General features: G+C 40.5%; 1 protein-coding gene across 4 annotated transcripts in view; it reads left to right on the top strand.

Moving 5' to 3' along the window:
• Fas3 (fasciclin 3) overlaps positions 1 to 27,452 on the top strand; it is a 171,196-nt gene that overhangs the window by 19,048 nt on the left and 124,696 nt on the right. The window lies entirely within an intron of this gene.

Below are 27,452 nucleotides of genomic sequence, written 5' to 3'. Positions count from 1 at the left end.
ACACAATCGGGGTGGTCCTCTATGACAACATGTATGTATGTGAATGAAGCAAGAGAAGTTTGTAAGGATCGTCCCAAGTGGCGTTCTCTGGTCTCTGCCTACCTCTATGGGGAGACATTTACTTACATTTTATCCGTCTGTAAGAAGACTCTTGTTGTTAGTTTTCGTAAATTCTTCTTCGCCCCTACGATAAATAGACAACCCACAAATTGAAAAGATAGTCATTTCGTGACTATTCGTACTTTAGACCCATGATTTGTATGTTTGTAAACTCCCTACGAAAATCAATCACAAAACTTCGTATTTCAATCAACAAAGCAATTTGACTTCAAAAGTTACATATTAGTTAACATAACCTCAAAAACGTACGCATATTTTTTTTACAACCGAAAAAAATTAAACACATTTTTAAAATTCATACCTAACACAAATGTTGTAGTATTTAGAAAAAGGGGAAAAAAAATGGTTACTGCTTGTTCCTTTCCTTATCTGTGGCTACCGGGCGTCGTAAAGAAGAAAAAAATAAAGCACTCGAAAAAGGCGCCAAGAAATTTTCAAGATGGCAGGAGCCCGTATGTCATTTTAGTTTTTTTTTGGTTTTTGATAATGATTGACTGTGTTGGTGGTCTAATTTTGAAGATTTCTTAATAGGTGATGTTAATTTTTGGACGTTTATTTTACTATTATAATAACTAAGTAATAAATTTAGTTTTATTTATATAAATATTAATGGATCACCGAAATGTGTATTATGTGCGCGCATAACTTTAAAACAACTAAACTAGATTGGATAATTATTTATAAGAAAATTATTTTTATTCGTATGCTTGTAACTCGAAATCGAAATCCCACGGAAATGGACTGAACTGATTTTCAAACTGTTTTCACCAGTAGATAGAATGATTCATGAGAAAAGTCTTAGTGTATTAGTCATTAAGGTAGGTTTCAGTAAAATAACTTATGTAAATTGGCTGAAATATGATAATAATTTTCGAATTCACCAAAAATATCTTCGCAAAACAGCTTCCGATAACGCATTTCTAACCAACTACCATAGTTTATTCCTTTAAAATTAACATGGCACTTAACAATAATTTCACATACATACATAAATCATGAACAGTGTTTAAAATGCTGTAACACAATGTAACTACATAGAACTACATGACATTTACGACAGAAACTTTCACGATAGACAAAGATAACAATAGTCTATAACATATGTTAGAGTAGGATAGCAATACACACGTACATATAAAGCATAACTATTTAATTGTTTTTAAAAATAACTGTCATTTTTATTAGTGTATAAATTGTAATGCGTGTGTGGAGTTTTCCAAGTGATGTGTGTTAGAAATAATGATCACTTGTTATAACGGTGAAGGAAAACATCGTGATGAAACCTTGCATGCCTGAGAGTTGTTTAAAACAGTTCTTGAAGGAATACAGTCTGGACTAGAAGCCCAATGTCCTTGCATTCAAGATTTACTTTATAAAATAAACTAAACCGTGTGGTTAGTGGTCAACCTAGTGTCAAAGTTGTTCAAGCCGCCCGAACGACTGTTATCGTAGTAGATAACAACCGGGACCGACTTTTTAAGTGCCCTCCGAAGCACGGAGACGTCCAGTTCAAATACCACTATGTAGTCACCCATCTATAGAATGACCGCGCCAAGGGTTGCTTCACCCACAGATAGTTTTCCGACCGGTGAGCGCAACTGGCTATGGACTCTCTACTAGGTTGCTAAACAAAATACCTAAACACAATTTGATACAAAAAAAGCCTTGAAAAATTTTTTTTGACAACATTTTTTGGCAAAAATAAGCCACGAAACTTGTCAAATAAATCATATTTTTTTCCCGTGCAAATATATTCCCTGGAAAGTTAAGTAAAGGAACAAAAGTTGTATTTTAAGGTTCCGTACCGAAAGGGTAAAAACGGAATCCTGTTACTAAGTCTCCGCTGTCTGTCCGTCTGTCACCAGGCTGTGTTTCATAAACCGTAATAGTTAGGAAGCTGAAATTTTCACAAATTATGTATTTCCGTTGCCGCTATAACAACGTATCCTACTAATAAATGCGAAAGTTTGTGAGAATGTATCTATGGAAATTTGTTACTCTTTCATGCAAATACTACTGAACCGATTACGATGAAATTTGGTATATAGGTAGCTGAAGACCCAGAATAACACATAGGCTATCTACTTTTTATCCCGGAGTTTCCGAGGGATCGGAATTTACACGGGAAGGGTTTCCACGCGGAGGACGTCCCGGGCCGCCTTTAGTACTAAAAATCAAAATGGGAGGTCTTCATGCGATAAACGTGGTTTTCTCGTTTTTACTTTTGGTACGGAACCCTTCGTGAGCGTGTCCCACTCGCACTTAACCGTTTTGAATGAAAAGGGACGCAACAAGTTGACTTCAAAGTTTAATTCGAGTTTCTTGTAAAAATACATTTTTAGTTAAAAATTAACTGTTACGAAGTATCTTTGGAGATATTAATTTATATAGGTCGCCTTTTTTAAGAATTCGTTTGGTAAGGAGTTTTAATTAAATTAACTTTTTGTACTGTGTTACTAATAAACGTGGTGTAAGCTCTGATTAGTTATACAGTGTTTTGTCTCTTTCACTCAAAATTGATTAAAAGTGTGTTATGAATATGACTGTAGATATTTAATTCTAAATTAATTAAAAGTGTATAGGCATAAAAGAAACATAAGTATTTCAGATTTATATCAGAATGATGTAAAATCTGACTACTTCCACAATATTATTATTATTATCATGTATTTATTATTGTGGTGGGTTCGAATCCTACCCGGAACAAATCTTTGTGTGATGAGCACGAGTATTTGTTCTGAGCCTGGTTGTCAATTTATCTATATAAGTATGTATTTACAAGTATATACGTATGTTTATCAGTTATTTGGTTACCATAGTACAAGCTCTGCTTAGTTTGGAATCAAATGACCGTGTGTGAGTTGTCCAATAATATTTATTTATTTATATTTATTTATTGTTAATATTGTTAATTTTTTTTTTTTACTGATAAGATTAAATTTATCTGTAACATTTTCTTTTGTCTTATTTTGCATCTAAATCTTAAAATTTATTGTAATAAGTAGTGAATAACAATGAATGTTCAACAAACTGTTATAATCTGTAAACTCGTGAATTTCTAAATAAATAAACAGCTGTTTTTACAACAGTTAATTATTAACACATCGAATGAAAACTGCAAACAATTTCCATTCCCGCTCAGTGTTGCCAGAACAATAAAACTTCCCACGTTTCGCGGGTAAAAACACGCCGCTCAGACATGGAAAGTGATTGTCTATGGCTAGACAAACCTCGTTCCGCGCTATTGTCCTCTCTGTAATATGTTTATGTAATTATACTGGGTTTTTTTCACGTAAGAAGATATATATCTTTACGGTGCGTGCGTTTATAGGTTTAGTATGAACGGTGTATATGTTTCATTCTGTTAGGTTTATTCAGGTCAAATTTTTCGCCGATTTTGTAGGTATATTTATTGTTATTTCTTATCTTATTATAACAAAGGCACTAAGGGGACTTTTACAAACATACATGCCTTCGTAGCGCAGTGGTTAATGTGGTAACCACGCCACTATCAGTGCCTCGAGAGGTCGTAAGCTCGCTTCCTACACGTAGCAAATATTTGCGCTACCCACAAGTAGTTGTTTCGTGTCTGGTTGTACTTTGTGTCCATTGTTTGTATGCTTGTAAAAGTCACCGCGTCACAAGAGCAATTGTTAGTGAGTTGTCTATTAAAAAAAAAAAAAAAATTTCGCCGACTAACTGTTTTGTCCGTGTGGAGGTTCTCCCCTTTCGGAGGGGAATTTCCAGAAATCCTCTCTTTGTGCTCCTCTACACTTGCTATAAAATCTTCATAGCAAATTTCAAGTTTCTACGCTCAATAGTTTAGTAACGAAAGAATTATAGACTAGCAGACTAGGTTAAAAAGTCGAAGTTACTTTTACCTGTTGTATAATGGCAGACCTATATTATTAGCAAAAGCTTTTTCTCCCAATTTTATGGCCTCTCTCTTAACTAATTTTCAGTGATTTTCAGGACCATAAAAGTTCTTCATTCTTGCCTGACCTCTCACTGGTCGTCTTCGTCACAACGGACTATGAGAGTGATGTAATAGAGAGTGTATCTGTATTGTACATTTCCCTAGTTTCAAATACATACGTTACATTACTTAGTACTGAATAATATATCGCAGGTTTGACCCCAGTAAGTGCGCGTAATAATTAATTCTGTCTGCCAAGATTAGACCCTGTACTCTTTATATTATTTCCTTGGCTTGTGAATTTCTTATTTGTTGAGTAAGTCTTGCTGTTTACCTAATAGGTTAGGAAAACCCTTTGATAAAGATCAGTTTGTAATTTGCTTGTATTGTTTGATAAAAGCTGATGCATGCTATATAAATAAATAATAAAATAGTGTCACTTAGGGGTATGAAAAAATAGATGTTGGCCGACTCTCAGACCTACTCAATATGCTCGCAATCATGAGAATCGGTCAAGTCGTTTCGGAGAAGTACGGTAACTAACATTGTGACTTAGAAATTTTATATTAATTAAAATGGTGTGTATGGATAAGCTGGGAACGTAAAATAGGAGTTTGGTGGGAGGTCGTGGGTTCGATTCCCACACGGGACAATTATTTGTGTTATCCACAAATAGTTGTTTTGTGTCTGGTTGTGTTTTGTGTCCGTTGTTTGTATGTGTAAAAGTCCCCGCGACACCAGAGCAAATCTTAGTGCGGGAAATGTCTTCTTAATAGAAAATCTAACAAACAGACGGACTTTCAAATGTACAATTTTATTTTTTATTTAAAATAGATCCATTTCTGGTATCTACCAACAAGATGTTTAAAGCGTAGTTACCGAGAAATCTGTTGTAGAAGCTTGTGCAAGTTTCTCTGAGCGGCTCCTTGAAACGGTAGCGTGAATGTGCCGAAGTTTGTTGGTAATTACTCTAAACTTGCCTTCTAAGGGATGCTTAGGGTTGCCAGCAAATTGCAAAATTTTCTTACTGAAACCGACTGGAATCTATACTTGGGGTATATCACTGCTGATTATAGCCGAGGAGCCCGTAGCCAGTTGCGCTCACCGGTCGGTAAACGATCTATGGGTTAAGCGAACCTTGGCGCGGTCATTAAATAGATGGGTGACCGCATAGTGGTATTTGAACAGGGCATCTTCGTGCTTCGGAGGGCACGTAAAACGTCGGTCCCGGTTGTTGTCAATTAAGATAACAGTCGTTAAGCCACGTCAAAGGCCTTCGGGCGGCTTCAACAACTTTGACACTAGGTTGACCACTAACCATACGACAAGAAGAAGACTGCTGATTATGAGGTCTCGGGTTCGACGCCCGTGGGTGTTGATAAGTTTCTGATTGAAGCTCAAACTCACTCATGCTGAAACTTACTTTATTGGAAAATATAAGACTGGTACAACGTTATTTATTTATTGTTGCAGTCAAACTCATAACATTTAAGGTATTTCCATATTTATATAGTTACTAGCTGACCCGGCAAACGTTGTTTTGCCATAAAAATTAAATAAAAAAAACATTGTCCAGCGGACAAAATTGTGAATCTAAACCATTCTCAGATCCCCTTGAACACACACAAAAAATTTCATCAAAATCGGTCCAGTCGTTTAAGAGAATTTCGGTGACATACACACTTACAGAAGAATTATATATAAAAATTTAGTTATGAATTTTAAATATTTACTTCTTAATAAACTGAACTATAATTCTACATTTAAGTATTGTTATCAATACTGTCTATTCTGCTCAAGTTTCTTACCTTTCCTATAAACACCCCTCAGCCCTTAAAAACCCGTTGCGTTTTATTATACCTGTCAGTCAGCTCACTCGACGATAAAAACTGTTTCAAGGAAATGAACCGTGTATTATGTAACCTAAGAAAATCACGACACGAGAATATGACGGAAAAATATGATTTTACGTTGGTAAAATATATGGTCTTTTATAAAAAAAGCTTAGTACATAACTTCATACAAAAATCACGACTTGTATGGGTAGGTAGAAACCAATGAGTGGCTGTGAGTTTGTTGCTAGCTCTTCTCATAAGGCTGTACACTTTCCGAGCTAGTGGTAGATTCAGTAACTGTAACGACTATCATAAGTGTCAATATTTGACCTGTATGAATAAATGATTTGATCAGATTTACAATGAACGCCACTTACTAAAAATACGCTTCGTTAATATATTATTATTTTTTTATATCACGCCTGTTCTGATTGATGTACGCGCAGAGATGTGTGAAATACATTTCTCTATTTACTATGTTAGTATACTATTACTAATAGGCGAGTCGATATACTTACTAAGCCTCGAGGTACTACTTCTGATAATTGAGCCATATCAGCCACAGATATGAAGAAATAAATAGCATTTTGCCTGATTCGGGGACTGTACCCGAGACCTCATCAGTCACAGTAAAATAAAGTGATGTTGTCACTTATGATAGTCTTTAAAATTACTGACTCACTAGCTCGGAAACTCTACAGCTTCATGAGAAGAGCTAGCAACAAACTTACAGCCACTATACTACGACAAGGATCATGTAAGCAGTTCACAGTATAAATATTCCAACTTTTATTTAAAAGATAATTTATCTTCCTCAAGAACTAATATGACATAATATAAAAATATGAAAACACAGTCGTCCCATTTGCTTCACATCAAATCAACACATTTTATCTCTCGCAAAAACTTTCACAAAACACATTTCATGACGATGCCCAGGTTGCCAGCACAAAAAAATAAAATGTCAAAAAAACTTTGTTGAAAAGTTAGGAGTGGCAACCCCTGTAAGATGAATGATGGTGAAACTTGCTAACTGGATGTTTCCCGCCTTTATCCTCAAGTTTATTTCCAAATAAAACTTTACTATTTGTGTTGTTATTTAGATAAAAAAATCTATTTTTTATTTTACTTTTTAAGGTACTTTTTGGTGTGGTCTTAAGATCTGATTAGGTACTCTCTCATTTCGAGAGAAAACCCGCGCCCAGCCAGGGTATAGTAATGGGTTAAAATTGCTTCTAAGTAGGTACTGCACTTTTGGGTGTTACTATTTTTATTATTTATCACATAGTTAGTGGTCAACCTAGTGTCAATGTTGTTCAAGCCCGAAGGCCTTTGACATGGCTTAACGACTGTTATCTTAATTGACAACAACCGGGACCGACTTTTTATGTGCCCTCAAGTGGCCACCCATCTACGCAGTGTCTGCGCTAAAAGTTGCTTAAACCATGAAATGTCTACGGACCGGAGAGTACCACTAACTGTGAGAAATCCTACTAATTAACAGTTGAGTTACTGGGAATTTACCATATTTAAGATGGTCATTGGTCATTACTCATATTTATTATGCAACTATCACAAAAAATATTTTTATGATAAGCACGAGTAGGTATTCGTTTTGCGATATACCTATTTATGTTATCTTCTCGTATAAAGGTATGTATTATCAGTTGTCCGGTTACAGTACAAGTTCTGCTTAGTTTAAAATCAGATGACTGGGTGTGCCTGTATTTTATTTTGCCTCGACTATAATTCTAAAAAAGGACCCATATTTTACTGTTACACAGAAAATAGGACAATCAGTAACCTATAATATGCCTGTAATAATCTATTTACATGCTATAACTGACATAATATGTTAAAATACTGCACTAATAATTCAATAACGAACAATGAAAGCAAAATTAACACGACGGCAGCCATTATTAAATGACATTACATAATTTTCCCGCCTTTTGTACGACCATGCTCTATGGTAATAGTGATGCGAAATGATTTGCATAATCGACTAATTGCTAAACGATTATAGTCGAATGGTGTACTAATGAGCATCGCATAATGGGTATTTAGTAAATCTAGTTTGGGTTAGTTAGTTATTAATGTGGTTTAATAATTAATTTATTTGTTAACTTTGGTGATTAGGCAGGCGTTATTATTATAGTTACATTAAGTGTTTCATACGAAGGAGCTCGTGGTTAAGAAAGATCAGCCGAACGGATCGATCTCCGAGGTTGAGTTACGCTCGTCGAGGTTGGTTTTGGGATGGCTGACCATATTATTCCGAGTTCCTCCGTGTTTCGGAAGGCACGTTAATTTGTGGGTGTTAGCTGTCATTCTAAAAGATCTTTGGCAGGCGTTTCGTCGAAAAAAGTGTGATTACAAAAAAATCTGAGACAAAGTGCTCCCAAGAAAAAATGTTAGTCTAATAAACTCCAGTGAAACTGCAAAACTCTAGGAACAAAATAATTAGGTTTTCCATACTAATTTTGTTCAGTTTTCTAAGAAAGTTACCTTGCTTCTATATTAATTAAATATGAAACGCGTAATTAATATAAATTATAAGCAAATCATAATCTGTTAAGACTGTAACAGCATTCATTTGTGACATTTAAGATATATGTACATAATAATAAATATATTATACTAGGCCCCCCACAAGATGGACCGACGACCTGGTAAGGTTTGCCGGAGTCCGATGGATGAGGGCGGCCCAGGACCGGTCCTATTGGCGCTCGATGGGGGAGGCCTTTGTCCAGCAGTGGACGATTCCCGGCTGAGATGATGATGATGATGATGATGACTAGTGTTGCGACCTAAAACACTGCGCTACAGAGGCAGTTACTCATCTATGTATCGTTTGAAGACTGATCGCTTCCGTTATATATAACTGCTGCTGACCCGCACAACTTCGCTTGCGTCACATAAGAGAGAATGGGTCATATTTTCCCGTTTAAGTAATATTTTTTACTACTACTCTGCTCCTGTTGGCCGTAGCGTGATGTTATATAGCCTATAGCCTTCCTCAATAAATAGGCTATCCAACAGTAAAATAATTATTCAATTCGCACCAGTAGTTCCTGAGATTAGCGCGTTCCAACAAACAAACTCTTCAGCTTTATAATATTAGTATAAAAGCATAGATGTATCAATGTACATACCTGAGTTTCCAATTAAGTTCTATACATATATAATGTACTTTGATATAATAGACGTCTTATATTGAAAATTTAATAACTTGAAGAGGTTTAGACGTATAGCTTGAATGAAAGGTAAAGCGTGTTTAATTAAATCATTATTTCATTAATCAATTCCCTGTGTGGCACGGTAATGGATTCCTCTACTGAACAGTCTCGGGTTCGATTCTGGTTTATTGGTGTTTACCAATTTTTATTTGAAGATATTTTAATAGAAGCCCAAGGTTTTTTTTCTTTAAGAGAAAGACAACTCCCGCGCTAAGAATTGCTCTTGTGTCGCGGGGACTTTTACAAACATACAAACAACGGACACAAAGCACAACAAGACCCGGAACAATTATTTGTGGATCGCACAAATAATTGTTCCGTGTGGGAATCGAACCCACGACCTCCCGACACTGACTATACACAGTCTTTTTAGACAGTACTAGGTGACCCGCGCAACTTCGCTTGCGTCACATAAGAGAGAAAAGGGTCACAATTTTCTCCGTTTTTGTAACATTTCACGTTGCTACTCTGCTCCTATTAGTCGTAGCGTGATGTTATATAGCCTATAGCCTTCCTCGATAAATGGACTATCTAACACTAAAATAATTTTTCAAATCGGACCAGTAGTTCCTGAGATTAGCGCGTTCAAACAAACAAACAAACAAACTCTTCAGCTTTATAATATTAGTATAGATTGTAATATTAGTATAGATTTTGTCACTTACAATCATTTTTGAAACTGTACTTGAGTTAAAGTGACTAAACACTATAACTTGGCAGAGCTTACAAGACATTTATTAAGAGAGTATATTGTCCAGTTTCATATTAATAAGATCTCATATATAATTAACTAAGTACTTAATAACAAAGTTAATTAATTAATCTGTTAATTACAGATAACAAGCTAATCCCGCTTCGCAATCCGTAATTAGTTTGCCAAATCTATTATTGACTAAGAAAATATCGCAATAATTCGTTTGTGACTAATCATTATAGCGTCGAATAATTTTATTTAGAGAGAAATACAAAAAATGTAAATTTTTGACAATTACATATCATACATCTACTCTTTTTTCTTACCCGACACTAGCTTTTGCTCACGACTTCGTCCGCGTGGTTTTTGACTTAGGACACAATTTTCGACCAAACTTTCATCCCGTATTTTATCCCCTTAGGGATAGAATTTTTCAAAATCCTTTCTTAGTAGATGCCTACGCCATACATATTTTTTTCTAAAGACAACTCCCGCACTAAGAGTTGCACTTGTGTCGTGGGGACTTTTACAAACAAACAAACAACGAATTGAATACAAAGTAAAACTAGACACGAAACATTTTTTTTGTGGATCGCACTAATAATTGTTTCGTGTGGGAATCGAACCCACGACCTTCCGACGCAATGGTAGCGGCGTGACGACCTAAACCACTGCGCCACGGAGGCAGACGAATTAAAAGGACCGAAGGTCGAATTAACAAAGTATTTAGACCCACAAGGGAATCGTACCTAAGACTTCGTTGCGCTACCGCTTACACCCCAAAAGCAGTCAATTACACAGCAGTAAAAAAAATATTAAACATTCCTGCAGCCATCTTGAAAAAAGCGCCTTTCAAACGAAAGAATTTGACTCAACAAGTTTCGTTCAAAAACTATCTAATCAAATAAAGATCCAACTAATTGAAGTACAGAGGGTCTTAGAAAACGTTGTAAAAGGAAAGGAAAGAAAGAAAACTGGTAATTAAGTTAATTGAGGTACAAAGTAATACCGGTCGTTTATTAAGAGTGAAAAGGTAGCGTTTTTATCCCCATTTTAATATTTGATCTGACCTTTGAAGATGTATTAACGTATTTAATTTTCTAATTATTCTACTTTTATTTTTGGACGGTTATTTCTGAATGTTTTAACGGAATTCGATATTATGGTGGTAATTTGAAGGAATTATGAAGGAAAAAACGACAAGTGGCCATCTTGTACCAAATATTTTTGGCTGTGTCAGCAACTGTTGTGTAATGGTATCAAATTTGAATCCCGTGTCAGTTGAAATAATTTTTTGTTGCCGAAGACTTCTGCGATATTTTTTAAATCGAATCTTATTTTGTTACTCCAACAATCTTCTTTGGCGCTTATAGCCAGTTGCGCTCACCGGTCGGTAAACGACCTGTGAGTTAAGCAACCCTTGCGCGGTAACTTCATAGATCGGTGACCGCTTAGAGGTATTTGAATGAGCGTCTCCGTGCTTTGGAGTGCACGTCAAAAGTCGTTTTCGTTTGTTGTCAATTGAGATAACATTCGTTAAGTTACGTGAAAGGTCTTAGGGCAGCTTTGACACTAGGTTGACCACTAACCATACGACAAAATAGTCTAGGTATTATGATAGTACTAAATCTTGTCTAGAAAGTAATATTTTATGCAGAATCAGTAAGGACATGTTAGTACAAGTTTCTAGGGAAATATGTTAAGATAAAAGGAAATATAGTTGATATACGAGCGACATATTTTTGCCCAAAAGGTACGGATCGAGGGTTTTTTGTTATAACTATATTTCTTGGGTTCCACAAGATTTTTAGAAGTTATTTTTGCTTTTTGTTTTATCTTAATAATAAAGCGGTACATCCGACTGCTGATTGTGAGGTCCCGGGTTTGATTCCCGAATAAGGATGTGTATGGCGATGTCTTGCAAAAAGGTCAGGTGCTACTCGTAACCGGTGGTCCTGTATGACAACATGTATGTATGTGAATGCAGCAAGAGAATTTGTAAGGATCGTACCAAGAGACGTTCTCTGGTCTCTGCCTACCCCTATGGGAAGAGGGCGTGGGTTTATCTATGTATGTATAATTGGTCTTTTCTAACTTACATTAGAATATTTCCCGAAGTATAGTAACGTGCCCGGTATATGGCAGACTCGCCCCCTATTACATGGGACTAACATTGTTTATAGCGAAACGCAGGCGTACGGCCCTTACTTTGTGACATAAGAGGCGTGAAAATACGAATACATACATATTATATATGTATTTTTGTTAAAATCTTAACCTTATTCAAGTAAGTACTCGGAAAGTTAAATTCCGTATTTAATTACAATAATTGTATCAAAAGCCCTACTCACGCTTGACATCTTTATATACTATACCATAATATATATCATAGAAAAGCCCAAGTTTGTAAAACAGCACATCGCCCGCGGCCATACGAACACAACATAACTTTCATTACAGATAAACAGTAATCTTCCCACAGCGTGACGTCATAGCCGTGACGTCATAACTACTTAATTATACAGCGTTAATTACGTACAAAAATAAAAAGTAAAAAAGGGCTAAATGTGAGTCAGACTAGTGCGTAAAGGGTTCCGTAATGTTGTCAATTGTAGATTAAAAATACTATGACGATTCCAATATTAGTAAAAAGTTTATGAAATAAAGCGTATTTGATTTAGACTTTGTTGTTTTGGAAAAATGGAAAATAATCATGTATGTTGTATGGAAGCCCCCATTCAATATGTTTTTGTTATTTGGTATTTCTTGTTAAAGCGGCATCAGAAATACATAATCTGTGTAAATGTCAACTATCTAACTATCACGGTTCATGAGATACAGCCTGCTGACAGACAAACAGACAGACAAAAAGTCAGAGGGCAAAGTTTCAGCAATAATAATAATAAGCATTTATTTCAGAATTTAAATTTCATATTTGTGAGTAAATACTACTTGAACTTATAGTCTAATGTTAGTAATAATATGAACTTATACACTATATGCATTAGGGTCCCGTTTTCATCCTCTGCGTGCTGAACTCTAAAAAACTAAAAAAAACGTGTATAAAAGGATATGTTTTAAAAAAAAGATGCAACAAGCCTGAATGCGGACAGTTGTCGCTCGATTTAAAATTAAAAATAGACTGAATAGAGTTGCCAGTGTTAAAAATAATGAGGCGGATGTGTAGTGTTTTGTTTTGGCGGGAAATAAAGATGGTGGTTTTATTTATAGAATTTATAATTAGTTGTGTGTTTTGTAACTTAGTTAGTTTAGTATTGAGGGTGATTTTTATGTCGGAATTGTGATATTTATGATTATTTAGTATGATAGAGGTATCTTGGTTAATACTTTCTTTTAAACAGTAATGATTAGTAGGACCGAGTTTCAAGCAGTTCTCCTTAAATATAGTGCAAAATTATAGTGCCTTGTGTTTGAAAAACACGTTGAAGAATAAGTTAAATGAAAACAAATAAAAAAGTATTATAATTTTTGATTCTGAGTGAATTTTGAAACGAAATGATTACATTCATAAATATTTTTTGTATTCGAAACTTATCCATTAATCCTAAAACCTACCTTTAATTTAGTTGTAGCTTATTTCAAACAAATTATTATCATAATAAATAATCTATTAACTACTGATTACCAAAATCCAGAATCATTCTTCACAATTTTTCTCCAGAAACTATCAAATCAAAATTTTCATTTAAAATCCTTCACTTTTATAAATCTAGGCAGCTTTTAATATCTAGAAAAATCTTTAAAGACCTACTTTCAGCGCAGCCTGTCAAAGTTATGAAGCCTTCTAAAGGTGAAATTAAATTTTCGCTCCGGCCGCATAGACTTCATCATATTTCTTAATTAATATTCTTTAATAAACCAGTATATGATTAATTCATCGTACGGTTAGTGGTCTTAGTGTCAAAGTAGTTGGTACGTTTGTGGTGAACTGTTGTTATGTTAAACAACAAGCGTGACTTGTATCACGGAGACGCTCAGCTCAAACACTGCACCTACATCTATGTAATGTACTAGTTACTTAACTCACTGATCGTTTACCGACCGCTTGACCCAAATAGCTATAGATTTATTGGTTAATTTTATCATCTATACTAATATTATAAAGCTGAAGAGTTTGTTTGTTTGATTGTTTGTTTGTTTGAACGCGCTAATCTCAGGAGTTCCTGAGATTAGCGCGAGCACCAGTAGTTACTGGTCCGATTTAAAAAAATCTTTCAGTGTTAGATAGCCCATTTATTGAGGAAGGTTATAGGCTATATATCATCCCGCTACGACCAATAGGAGCAGAGTACCAGTAAAAAATGTTACAAAAACGGGGAAAATGATGACCTCTTTTATGTGACGCAAGCGAAGATGCGCGGGTCAGCTAGTATATTATAAATTCATTCATAAAATCGTGCTTTATTTCCAAAGGGGTAGGCAGAGACCAAAGAACGTCACTTGGTACGATCCTTACAAACTTCCCTGGTTCATTCACATACATACATGTTGTCATATAGAACCGCCGGTTATTACTTATTTAATCATATTTCCTAATTAATATTCTTGCACGTCATATGAATAAACGAATATATGGATGATGAATCAGTAATTTGCATTATATGAAGGACAATAAAAACTGGTTTTGAAGTATGTGACTTGAGGGCTAAAATGATTTTAGATGATTCATAAGTATTGCTTACAAATAGATTTTTTGTTCGAATCTTTATATTTGTACTTTGTGTCTGATATACCCGAAGGTGTAGGCAGAGGTGTATAAAAAATCTATGTTTCGTTATTAACAATGTTATGGCCGAGGCGCGCTACCAGACTCCGGACAATGATTGAGATATTATATTGTACTGCAATAGCTCTTCATCCGACTGAATCAAACCCGAGACCTTATGATCACGAGTCGTAAACACTACTCCTCGCCACAGAGGCAGTAATTTTTTGATATAGTTCAACAATTGCATAGAGACGCTTGGCCTATACGGGTTATCTAGCTTATAATTAAAAATTCTGTGTATTTCCAATATGAAGTATGTGTATGAAACAGGTGACGTCAGCTGTAAAAATCTGCGGGTCACTGATGTTCTACATTCTGTATTTTCTCTTCGTCTGTACTAACCTTTCATGAGCTTTCTACTAAGTTGTTAATAGAACATTTAAAATGGCCGTCAATCCGTATAAAAGATATCTAAACGGTACACACACAGTTAAGAGACAAGACTAAGACAGTTCTGTCACACAAGTGTGACAAGAAGCACATACAACCTGGTTCCCACGGCGACACTTGCTAACGCGGTAGTAACACTTCTTGCAATATAAATCATAGGAAAATAGCGCTCGGTTCCTTGAAATTTTCTCTGTTTTGTTACTAATGTTTGAAAGGTTGATTACTGACGGGTACAGTTAAGAAATACAGTATTAACTTTTCAAGAAATAAAAAAATGTTACCGTTTATAATAAAAATATCTTCAATATTTAAAGTAGAGTAGTGAGCAGTGATAGCCGAGTGGTATAAGTTGGTGCCTCCCACGCAAGTGGTCGACAGTTCGAACCCGAGGCAACACACCAGTGACTTTTCCAAGTGATGTGTGTATTAGAAATCATTATCACTTGTGAAGGAAAACATCGTGATGCAACCTTGCATCCCTGGGAGTTCTTTAGAACAGTGCTTGAAAGCATGCAAAGTCTGCTACCCGCACTTGGCCAGCCTGGTGGACTCAAGGCCTAACCTCTCCCTCATTACGGGAGGAGATTCTTGCTAGCGGGACATTAATTGGTTTATGTTTAAAGTTGTTTCTCTCTATGGCCTATAACTTTTTCCATCATTTTATAGGCAACATGTGGATTTCGACACAGCTGATATTACGTTATGTTTTTTGTAGCACCGAAATCGTCGCGAAACGTTTGTCAGCGTATTTTTGACAGGTCGCTACTCTTAGAGGTATAAAATCAATTTATTAACCAAATTAAGTCCCATTTAAAATCCCAAACAAATTCATCAAGCATTCAAGTCCAAGCAATCATTCAAAAACAAAATTAATTTTCACAAACGCTAACCAATTTACCCCATTTTGAAAACAACACGTCCGCTACACGCAATAAATCGTTGAATATTTATTACTGGCAACACCGCGGGCGGCCATTTTAGACGCATCTGTCAATGACACGCGGGAAAATGTCTTTTTTTTTTATTTCTTTGCCTCCCGTGTGCATTGAAGCGCTTGCGTCAGCTGGTATGAAGAAAATCTCGGGAATATAATATTTTAGTTCAAGTATTTCTTTGGAAAGACAGGTGGCGTACACCTGGCTTTTTATAAAAGATTTTTGTTTTAATATTATCTTTTTATTTATTGAGATTCAATTGAGTTTTATACTTGTTGACAGTTCATATAACGGTGAAGGAAATGTGTACATTAACAAATTAGTATTTCGAATTGAGAACACATTTATTGTCACTCGTTATAACGGTGAAGGAAAACATCGTGAAAACACCTTGCATGCCTGTCAGTTGTTTAACACAGTTCTAGAAGGGATGCTGTCTCTATCCCTGCTTAACTAGCGTGGTGGACTAGAAGACGTAATCATTTCCCTAACCCATTATGGACGGAAAATATTGCCCAGTAGAAGGGGACGTAAGGTTCAATTTACTTATATTTTTCACCAACTTTACAAAGAAAAGGTAGTTCTCAATTCGGCTGTGGGATTTATGTTGTTTATATTAGTCTTTTATTGGGTAGTTTTTTTTTTATTTGCAAGATGGTACTTCCCATTAAACCTTATTTATACATATAAGTAAGGGGATCGGAATTTATGGTAGGAAGGCGAAAGCGTGATTTTGTGTAGGTACCTACTATATATTTAGTATAATATTTTATAGAAGTTTTGTCAATTTTACAAGTGTAAACATTTGTAAACACTTCGAACTCAGGTGTTGACAACAACCCTAAATTGTAAACACTTTCGAAAATTCATCAAATCAACTTAAAAGCTTATATAAAACAAAATGTCGATTAAAATTCAGTATCTTAGAGAGCGATCACCAAAATAATTAACAAACGCTTCAATGTTTTAATTAATCATGTCTCTGTCAATCCCCCCTACCCCCCACTTAATTGATAATCAATATGGCCGTCGTTAAGATAAGCCCGGATTACCGGGAATCGAGTGAAATCGATTCTTGGAGGTTAAAAATGATATGACATTATCGAAAAAGTATTTCACGATCAGTGAGTTAAGTAACTAGTACATTACATAGATGTAGGTGCAGTGTTTGAGCTGAGCGTCTCCGTGATACAAGTCACGCTTGTTGTTTAACATAACAACAGTTCACGACAAACGTACCAACTACTTTGACACTAGGTTGAACACTAACTATACATAAAGAATTGATAGTTTCTAAGTGCATCTCTTAAGATAAATAAAGCCAGCCTAATGTCACTAGCAGTGAAAATTCTCTTAAGTTTTATTCTGCCCAGTCCACGCTTCAAAACTAGTTTTCCGCAAAGATGACTTCAGATCTTTAATAAGTCGCTATATTCCCATTTAGCACTAACTTTTGCCCGCGACTTCGTCCGCGTGGTTTGTGACTTAAGATAGAATTTTCATACTGACTTTCACCCCCTATTTTATTCCCTCGGGGGTAAAATTGATCAAAATCCTAAGCGGGTATAGAATCTACCAGCATGCCAAATTTCGGCCCGATCCGTCCAGTAGTTTAGGCTGTGCGTTGATAGATCACTATGTCAGTCAGTCACCTTTGAGTAAATACATTTTGATTTTATAAAAAAGCTGATATTCTGAATGTCTACAGACTGGAATGCAAAGTGTATTACTGTATGGAGACTCGAATATATAAAATTTAAAAATTTATGAGGAAATCTGTAAAAACTAGAACAGCCATGAGTCAAATAAATTAACTTCCATTTCAAACCAAATACTACCGATTAATTCTAATATTTTCTTTCTAAAACATTTTAATATCACATCATTCTTTTTTAATTAAACATCGTATTCCTAATTCCGGTATTAAAAAGCCATAAATAATGTTGCCAGTAGACAAAAGAGTTTCTTTTAAAAGAGTATTTTATAATTAATCATGATTGTAACGGCCAGGTCGGCTGATAAAAATGTTTCTTAAAAAGTTATTAGGTAATTTTTTATTCACTGAAATTGTTATTATGAAATATTACTTTAATTTTTAATTAGATTTTCAATAAATTACATTTGACTATAATACAATATTATCTATACCTACAATTATCATAATATATTATAAATAAAAATTAATCATCACAATGTATGTACATTACTTTTGAATAAAAGAAGGTGCCCATCACCAGTTGCGCTCACTGGTCCGTAAAAAATCTGTGGGTCAAGCAAACCTTCGCGCGGTCATTCCATAGATGGGTAATCGCATAGTGGTATTTGAACAGGGTGTCTCCGTGCTACGGAAGGCACGTACAAAGTCGGTCCCGGTTGTTGTCAATTAAGATAACAGTAGTTAAGCCACGTCAAAGGACTTCGGGCGGCTTGAACAACTTTGACACTAGGTTGACCATTAACCATACCATAAGAAGAAGACTTTTAAATAGCTAAATTGGATAATTCCTTATTTAATATGTTTGTAACTGTCGGGACAAGCTTTTTATGGGATCAATAGGATCAAAAATTCCACGGGAATGTTTCACAATTTACGATATTAACAATATTTTTTTATTTTCAGGTAAGGATCACCACTTGCAACTGACTGAAACTAAAAAGTACACACTCAAGTGACATAATATTATAATGTCTAACGGGTCTTAAACGCGATTGAAAAGTAAAGGATCTTACTTTATTTTTCTTTAAAGAAAACTCCCGCACTAAGAATTGCTCTTGTGTCGCGGGGACTTTTTACAAACATACAAACAACAAAACAAAACCTGAAATGACTATTTGTGTATCGCACAAATAATTGTTCCGTGTGGGAATCGAACCCACGACCCGTGCAACGCAATGTGCCAAGGAGGCAGTCAAAAGGATACCTTATTTGTTTACCCGACGTTTCGATCGAATTACATCGACCGTGGTCACGGGCTGACTTAAAAAGTACTAAAATAACCTCAAAATGAGGCGCCCATAGCCAGTTGCGCTCACCGGTCGGTAAACGATCTGTGGGTTAAGCAACCCATGGCGCGGTCATTCCATAGATGGGTGACCGCATAGTGATATTAGAGCTGGGCGTCTCCGAGCTTCGGAGGGCACGTAAAAAGTCGGTCCCAGCTGTTGTCTACTTAGATAACAGTCGTTAAGTCATGTCAAAGGCCTCTCGGGCGGCTTGAACAACTTTGACACTAGGTTGACCACTAACCATACGACAAACAAACAAACAACCTCAAAATTTTATTTCCAACAAAGCTATTTGAAACATATTAGTAATTCCATCTATCAATGTACGTTACTCGACCGGCGGCCATATTGTAAGTCCACAAGTACATAGTAATTGTGAAGTATATAGGTTAGATGTTGTGATAAGGTTTTACGAGCTATGAGCACGCTATGTAATTGTTATGGTTCTTTTCTTGAGGAAGGCTTGGGCAGCCATTATTAGAGTTTTTCACGACTAACTGGTCAGTAGAGGATGTCTGGGTTAAGCAACTTTAACGAGAAATTTTTGTAGATGGGTAACCGTAAAGCTTAGCCTCCTGAAGCCTGGTACCGGCTTTGGAATACACGACTATATCTGGATTAAGCAACTTAATCGTGAATATTATTAAGATGGGTGACCGCATAGTGATAAAGCTTAGAGCTACCAGGCTTCGGAAGGTACTCTTAGTGTAGTTAGGAAACATTAATTAATTACTACTTTATTATTTGGATAGATTAGCTTATCTGCCATTGGATTCTGACATTCGACTAAAGATAAGTTAATCTATCTATGAATATGAATAACAGTCTATTTAAAATCAGGAGCTGTTATTACCTTAATTGTCGAGGCGCCCATAGCATGTTGCGCTCACCGGTCGGGTAACGATCTGTGGGTTAAGCAACCCATGGCGCGGTCATTCTATAGATGGGTGACCGCATAGTGGTATTTGAGCTGGGCGTCTGCGTGCTTTGGAGGGCACGTAAAACGTCGGTCCCGGTTGTTGTCAATTAAGATAACAGTCGTTAAGCCATGTCAAAGGCCTTCGGGCGGCTTGAACAACTTTGACACTAGGTTGACCACTAACCATACGACAAACATTACCTTAAATATTTTATCATCTATGGTAGTAGAGTGAATCAGAATGGTTCAGATAACCCCACTACAATACGTACATATGTAATGTAAAAACCGTGACGACTCATTGTTGACGCAACAATGACTGACGGACGAATGTGGACGGGAACTCACTTATATAAAGTAACGTTTTTAAATATATTATTTACGTTTAACTCATGTCTGTCCCACTGCTGGGCAAGGGTTTCCTCTTGAACGGGGAAGGGGTTAGTCCACCTGCTGGGCAAGGGTCTCCTCTTAAATGAGGGTGGAGGTTAGGCCTTGAGGCCACCACGCTGGCCAAGCGCGGGTTGTAATCTGCATGCCTTCAAGAGAATGATGTGTTAAGGATTTTTTTGCCATGTAAGGTTCCATCACGATGTTTTCCTTCACCGTCATAACCAGTGATCATTATTTTTAATAGACACAATACTTCTAATAATCAAGTTGTGACATCTGTTGAACTTAAGAAACAAACTCTACAATAATTTTATAATATTAGTATAGATATACAAAAAAAAGGATGCTACCCTAAATAAAATGTGTCAAATTGACTAACACGCTCATTTTAAGCATTCTATTAAGTACGCAACTGTAACTTTTTCAAACACTTAGAAAGTTATTACTCAACACTTTTCAGTGTTTTAGTTTAACAGAAAATTACGTCATCTAATTATAAATTCGGTACCCGTACACACCATGGCTTACAAGGTCGACTTAACACAACGTTTGCCATTCACTAGAGACATCCGAGAGACTCCGAAGGCTACAGTTAGTTTTAATTACTTTTACGTGAACTATTGGTTGAAAAAAAATGACGAAAGTACTTTTTGTTAGGCTGAACAATTTATTTTTTTGTGTTGGTAACACTTAGCTGTCAAAAAAGTGTGGCAAACGGAAACTTTTATTAATACAAAAGTTTGTAAGTTTGGATGTAAGTTTGTTACTCTTTCACGAAAAAACTACTTGACGGATTTTAATTACATTTGGTACACTGATAGCTTATAACCTGGATTAAGACATTGGATACTTTTTATTCCGGGCAATCTTTGCACGCGGCCACAAGCTAGTGGTACATATTTTAGTAAAATTATTTTATTCAGATACTTTTAATTCAATATAAAACCCAAATAAAATTTACGCAACTTAATATTAAACACACATTCAAACTTGAAATATTCAAACATTTTTAATTAATCCTTTCAAACGGTTGTGTAACGTAATATTTAAAATTTAATTAATTTCTATATTGAAATACTTAGCATCAACAAAATGAATTCGGAACGTTTTTTTTTGAACATAACCTACAAAGCGATTTCGCAAATAAAGGTTAACAATGATACAGCATTTGTTGAATTAAAATCTACCTTATTTTGATAGAGATAGAGTTTAAATTTGAAATGTTTGAGTGATGGAGGTCTTTAACCCGCGCCGCGCTAACGGCGACCACCGTTATTTCCCGCGCAAACAATATGGACGCAGGCTGTCGTAAGTCCTATATACTTTATTGTGAAACTTTTTAAAGTTAAATTAGGTACATTATTGTATTAGTTTTACTTAGAAATGATTTAAACAGATGGTTTTATTGTTTTTGGTAAATTGTAAGTTATTAGGCCATTTTTGTTAAATTAATTATTTTGAGTTTTAAATTTTGACATTTAAGTAGGTTAGAAATGTCATGGTCTAGGAATTCGGTCGTGCATTTCAAACTATTTAAATGATATTAAAGTAGTAGAATAAGTTTTTTTTGTATTTGAGTAATTTATAATATTTTAATCAGCCGTTAGTTTTAATTTTGACATTTAACTAGGCTAGAAATGTCATAGATCATTTATTTTAGTATATGTGTCAAAATATAATTATTTATTGGTATCTAGGTAACTTTAAATAGAAAAATAGTCATAATAATATCTATTAATATAGAATAGCTGCATATTTTTGCGCGTATCTTTGCAATTAACAGTCTGATTTGATAAATTATTTGGTTCTAAGATAGACACATTCTTAAGGAAGGCAATAGGCTATATAACATCACGTTACGACCTATAGGAGTTGAGCAATCACAAGTGTATAAACAAGAACTTAGTAGAGAGTGTTGTATGCAAGGTTCGCGGCTGGAGGTATACAACATACAGAATGTAGAACATCAGTGACCCGCAGACTTATACAGCTGACGTCACCTGTTTCATACACATACTTTATTTTAGAAATACCGAGAGGAATAGTGTTATAACCCAGGTAACTGTTATTAGCCGGGGGGCTTATTAGCCGTGGCAATCCAGCCACGGTGAAGCTAGGAGGAACTCAACCCGTAAGGCCTGACGTAAGTCGGGTTCGGGGGCTGCCGTCTCTTTCGAGGTGGTGGTCGCGAGGAAGAAAACCTCTATAAAAAATTACTGTGCGTGTCTCCCTGTTTGCAGAGGACACGGGTGAAGGACGGGTGAGCCGTCAGTGGGTGGACGGGCTCGGTGTGCACTCACACTGCCCCGAGCAGACGGGGGGCCAGGCCGCCGCCGCCCTCGTCAACCGTCGCATATCGTAATCCCGCCCATCTTGGGTGCGACCGAGGGCCTTGCCTTAACCGGCCGGGCCGCGAGGAGACAACCTCTATAAAAAATCCCCAGTAGCTTCGGCAGTGGCGCCCCCTCTTGGGGCCTTGCGTGGTCGGAGTTCACTCGCTATGCGAGGGGCTGGAGGGAATACCAGTCGCTAGCGGCCAACCCTGGGGTACCTCCCGCCCCCCAGTGGTATAAGGGTTACCGTGGTATGGTGCCTCTGCCACGGCGGACTACCCCTTGCAACCCTACTCGTGGGAATCATATGGATCCTTTAAATATCAATAAAACCAATGATGATAGTGGGAGGGGCGAGAAGCCCAAATCTGATGAGATTGGGGGCAAAAAGCCCGGCAGTTCAGACTGCGTTGTTGTGGAGGGTCGGCGCACGCCCAGTTTTGCGCGACCCTCGTCGGTGAGGACGAGGTCCAAGGTCGCTCAGGAGACCAGTGTCGATTCCGACACTGGCTCCGACATGAGCGTGGTATCGGATGCCACCCATCCATCCGACTGCGGCCGTCTTTGGCGCAAGAGAAGACCGCGTCCCGAGTCCGAGGAGTCGGACGGGGCGCGGAAGAAGAAGAAGGCGCCTGGGAAGCGAGTGTCTGGCGACGACGCCGAAGAAAAATCCGCCGTCCAACTGGCGGACACCATTCTTTCCAACCTGGAGGCAGTGGTGGAGGTGGCCGATAAATCCGGCCACCTTAAGGGGACAAAGTCCTTTAAAGACGCCGCCAGGAACATCAAACTGGCGGCATCTGAGTTGAGTAGGCGGTTTGCAACTCAGGAAAATCTTGCGCTCCGGGCCCAGAATCAAAGACTCCAGGCGGAGCTTGACCACATGCGACGCGAAATCGCTGCCCTAAAGTCCATGGCTATCAACATCCCCAGCACTAGCGCCCAGCCCGAAACCAGTGGGCAGGCGCCTCCAGTCGAGCGTGCCATCGCTGACCTCCGCCTGATGGTGGACGCTCGCTTCGGGGCCATAGAGGCCCGGCTTCCGCCGGAGCCTCGCATTCGTCCACCCCTAGCGGCGGACAAGAAAGCGGCAGGGGTACCACCCGTGCCCGCCGTTAGAGGGGCAAAGGCGACGGCACCAACCCCCGCCGCCAGAAAAGCCAAGGCCACAGCGTCGTTAGCTACGCCGGCTACCGCATTCGCCACCGCCACCGCGCCGCAGCCCGCAGCTCCCCAGACCAAGGGCAAGCAGGGCAAAAAGCCGCAGCCCTCGTATAGTGCGGTGGCAGCCCAACCGCCGTCCTCAAACCCGGCGCCTGCCAATGAGTGGCAGGTCGTCGGGAAAAATGGCAAGGCAGCCAAGGGGCTCAAGGTTACCGAAACCGCGAAAAAGAACAAAAAGAAGACGCCTAAACTTCGCGCTCCGAAATCGGCTGCAGTAACCATCACATTGCAGCCGGAGGCGGCAAAAAACGGAGCGACATATCGTGACGTCATTGGGGACGCAAAGGCCAAGATCAACTTGGCCGATATCGGAATAGGACCCAATGACGTCCGCTTTAGAGTCGCGGCTACGGGGGCTCGAATGTTCGAGCTCCCAGGACCTGAAGGACCTGGCAAGGCGGACGCTCTGGCCTCCAAATTGCTAGAAGTCCTCGGGGAGGACAAAGTTCGAGTCTCCAGGCCCACAAAGACCGCTGCTTGACCGTGCTTAGAGGCACCGCACTGCGTCGTTTGCGCCGCGGTAGGTAAGCCGGCGGCGCACATGGTGGGGAGCAAGGCTTGCTCCCCCTCAAAAGCGCAGAAAGCGCAGAGCGGCGCCAAAAAGACCGCCAAAAGTAAAAAGAAGAAGAGGACTGCGAGGAAGGCCAAAGTCGCCTCGCAGACCTCCGACCGGCCCGCGGCCTCCAATGCCGCTGACGCGCCGGTAGAAGTGGTGGAGATGGAGACCCAACAATAATGGCTCTCCGTCTCCTCCAGACTAACTTAAACCACTGTGCCAGGGCCCAGGATCTTCTTTCCCAAAGTCTGGCACAGTGGTCCATAAACCTTGCGGTGGCTGCTGAGCCTTATTTTGTTCCGCCCAGGGATGACTGGGCGGGTGACTTGGACGGCTTGGTAGCTATAGTCTCCCCGGCCGCCGTCGGAGTTCAGCCCCTCGTTACCACAGCGAGGGGCCATGGTTATGTGGCGGTCACATGGGGAGACATCGTCGTCGTCGGCGTCTATTTCTCACCAAACCGGAGCTTGGCCGAATTCGAGGCATTTCTTGCGGGACTTGGGACCGTGGTCGGCCGTGATAGGTCTCGCCCCGCCTTGGTCCTCGGGGACTTCAATGCCAAATCAACGGCTTGGGGTTCCCCGTCCACGGACGTGCGGGGCAGGGAAGTCGAAGACTGGATGGCGGCCACGGGCCTTGTTGTTTTGAACCGGGGTTCTGTGAACACGTGCGTGCGCCAGCGGGGTGGGTCCATAGTAGACCTCACATTTGCCACCCCCGCACTTGCGCCCCGTGTCCAGTCCTGGAGAGTCCTCGAGGGGGTTGAGACGCTCTCAGACCACCGTTATATCAGGTTCAGCGTCTCCCCGGTTACCTCGGGGGCCTTACGTATCCAGGAAACCCCGGTAGAAGTCGGACCGCGCTGGTCCCTGAAATGCCTCGACAAGGAGGCGCTACTTGAAGCCTCCATCGTTGACGCCTGGATCTCGCAGGTGTCAGAGGAACAGCCCGTCGACGTGGAGGCGGAAACGGACAGGCTTCGGGCAGATATGACCCGCGTCTGTGATGCAGCCATGCCCCGCGTCCGGTTCTGTCCCGGACGGCGGAGGGTATACTGGTGGTCGGCGGAAATCGCGCAATTGCGCAAGAATTGTACTGCGGCACGCCGCCGTTACCAACGCCTCCGCAGGAGGCGTCGCCGACCCCCAGACGCGGAGTCGCAGGAGGCGGAGCTGTATGAGAGGTACAGAGCGGCGAAAAAGGCTCTGTCAACAGAGATCAGCAGGGCTAAATCCGCTGCCTGGGGCTCACTTTTAGAGACTCTCGACTCGGATCCGTGGGGCCGCCCGTACCGTTGGGTCAGGGGCAAACTTCGCCCCTGGGCCCCTCCATTAACCCAGAGTCTCCAGCCCCAGGTGGTCGAGCACGTGGTCTCCACTCTGTTTCCTCTCAGGGCGGCACACATTCCGCCGCCCATGGCTCCGCCGGGTGAGACGCCGACGACGACGACGGAAGAAGAAGAAATTCCCCCGGTGACCCGGGTAGACCTGAGGGTGGCGGTGCAACGCCTCGCGGCAAAGAACACCGCCCCAGGGCCCGACGGCATTCCAGGCCGAGCGTGGGTCCTGGCTCGAGAGGCCCTCGAGCCCCGACTACTAGGGCTCTTTAACGCGTGCATAGAGAGGGGCGAGTTCCCGGCACTTTGGAAGACCGGGAAGCTCGTCCTGTTGAAGAAGGAGGGGCGCCCTGCGGACTCGCCATCCGCGTACCGGCCCATCGTGTTGTTGGACGAGGTGGGCAAGCTTTTCGAGCGCATCCTCGCAGACCGCCTCGTCACGCACTTAGCTCAAGTCGGGCCGGACTTAGCGGACCATCAATTCGGGTTCCGCAAAGGGCGCTCCACGATTGACGCAATCGCACGCGTTAGGGCCCTGGCGGAGGACGCAGTAGCCCAGGGAGAGGTCGTCTTGGCGGTGTCACTCGACATCGCCAACGCCTTCAATACCCTCCCCTGGAGCAGCATACGAGTGGCACTCGAATATCATCGAGTGCCACCCTACCTCCGCCGCATCATCGGGGCCTATTTGGAGGAGCGGTCGATCGTCTACCCGGGTCAAAGTGGTTGGTCGCGAAGAGAGGTATCTTGTGGGGTTCCACAGGGGTCGGTATGTTCGGTACGCCGGGATCGTGCGGTCAATGGCCCTATATGGCTCTCCCATTTGGGCCAATGCCCTGTCGGCCAGGAACATCGCCGCGCTGCGGCGTCCACAGCGCGTCATGGCCGTCAGGGCCGTGAGAGGCTACCGCACGGTCTCATACGAAGCGGCGTGCCTACTAGCTCGAACGCCGCCCTGGGACCTGGATGCAAAGGCCCTCGCGTCACTATATAAATGGCGCGAGGAGGCTCGAGGCGGAGGCTTCCTGCCAGCGCCTCAAGAAGTCGAGGCGCGCAGGGCGGAGCTCCGCCAAGACGTCCTGGCGGCGTGGAAGCGACGACTGGAGAACCCCAGCGCCGGCCTCATTACCATCGAGGCCGTGCGGCCGGCGGTCACGGAGTGGCTGGAGAGAGGGCACGGCGCGCTCACATTTCGGCTGACGCAGGTCTTGACCGGACACGGATGTTTCGGCAAGTACCTGTGTCGCATAGGCCGTGAGCAGACGCCCATGTGCCATCATTGTGGAGACTGCCCCGATACGGCGCTGCATACACTGGCACACTGCCAGGCGTGGTCGTCGCAGCGCCGTCAATTGACCGGGGTAGTCGGGAGCGACCTCTCGCTATCGGCCGTGGTTCTGTCCATGGTCGGGAGCGAGGCAGCGTGGTCGGCCGTCGCCTCATTCTGCGAAGATGTTATTTCCGCAAAAGAGGCGGCGGAACGGGAGCGGGAAATTAACGCCCCCCTCCCATCCCGCGCAAGACGCACTGGGCGTCGTAGGCGCCGGGACGATCTCCGGCCCCCGTGACGCGGACCTGTGGGCGGCGGAGGCGGAACGCTCCGTCGCCTGGACAGGGAACAGGTCCGAGAGGTGGGGGTGTGCTGTGTGTTCCTGGCATGCCCCCTTGAAGTGGAGAGCTAGGGGGGGGCAATCTCCATGCCCGCCCCCGCTCGAAGGTGGGCCCGCATCCAAGGCGGGCTGTCACCGGCTGGGACACGGAGTATCC

Source organism: Anticarsia gemmatalis, chromosome 28, assembly GCF_050436995.1.
Source record: "Anticarsia gemmatalis isolate Benzon Research Colony breed Stoneville strain chromosome 28, ilAntGemm2 primary, whole genome shotgun sequence".
NCBI classification, from domain to species: Eukaryota; Metazoa; Arthropoda; class Insecta; order Lepidoptera; family Erebidae; genus Anticarsia; species Anticarsia gemmatalis.
Note: the sequence above shows the minus strand (reverse complement) of the source record. Positions and strands in the feature narration are given on the sequence as shown.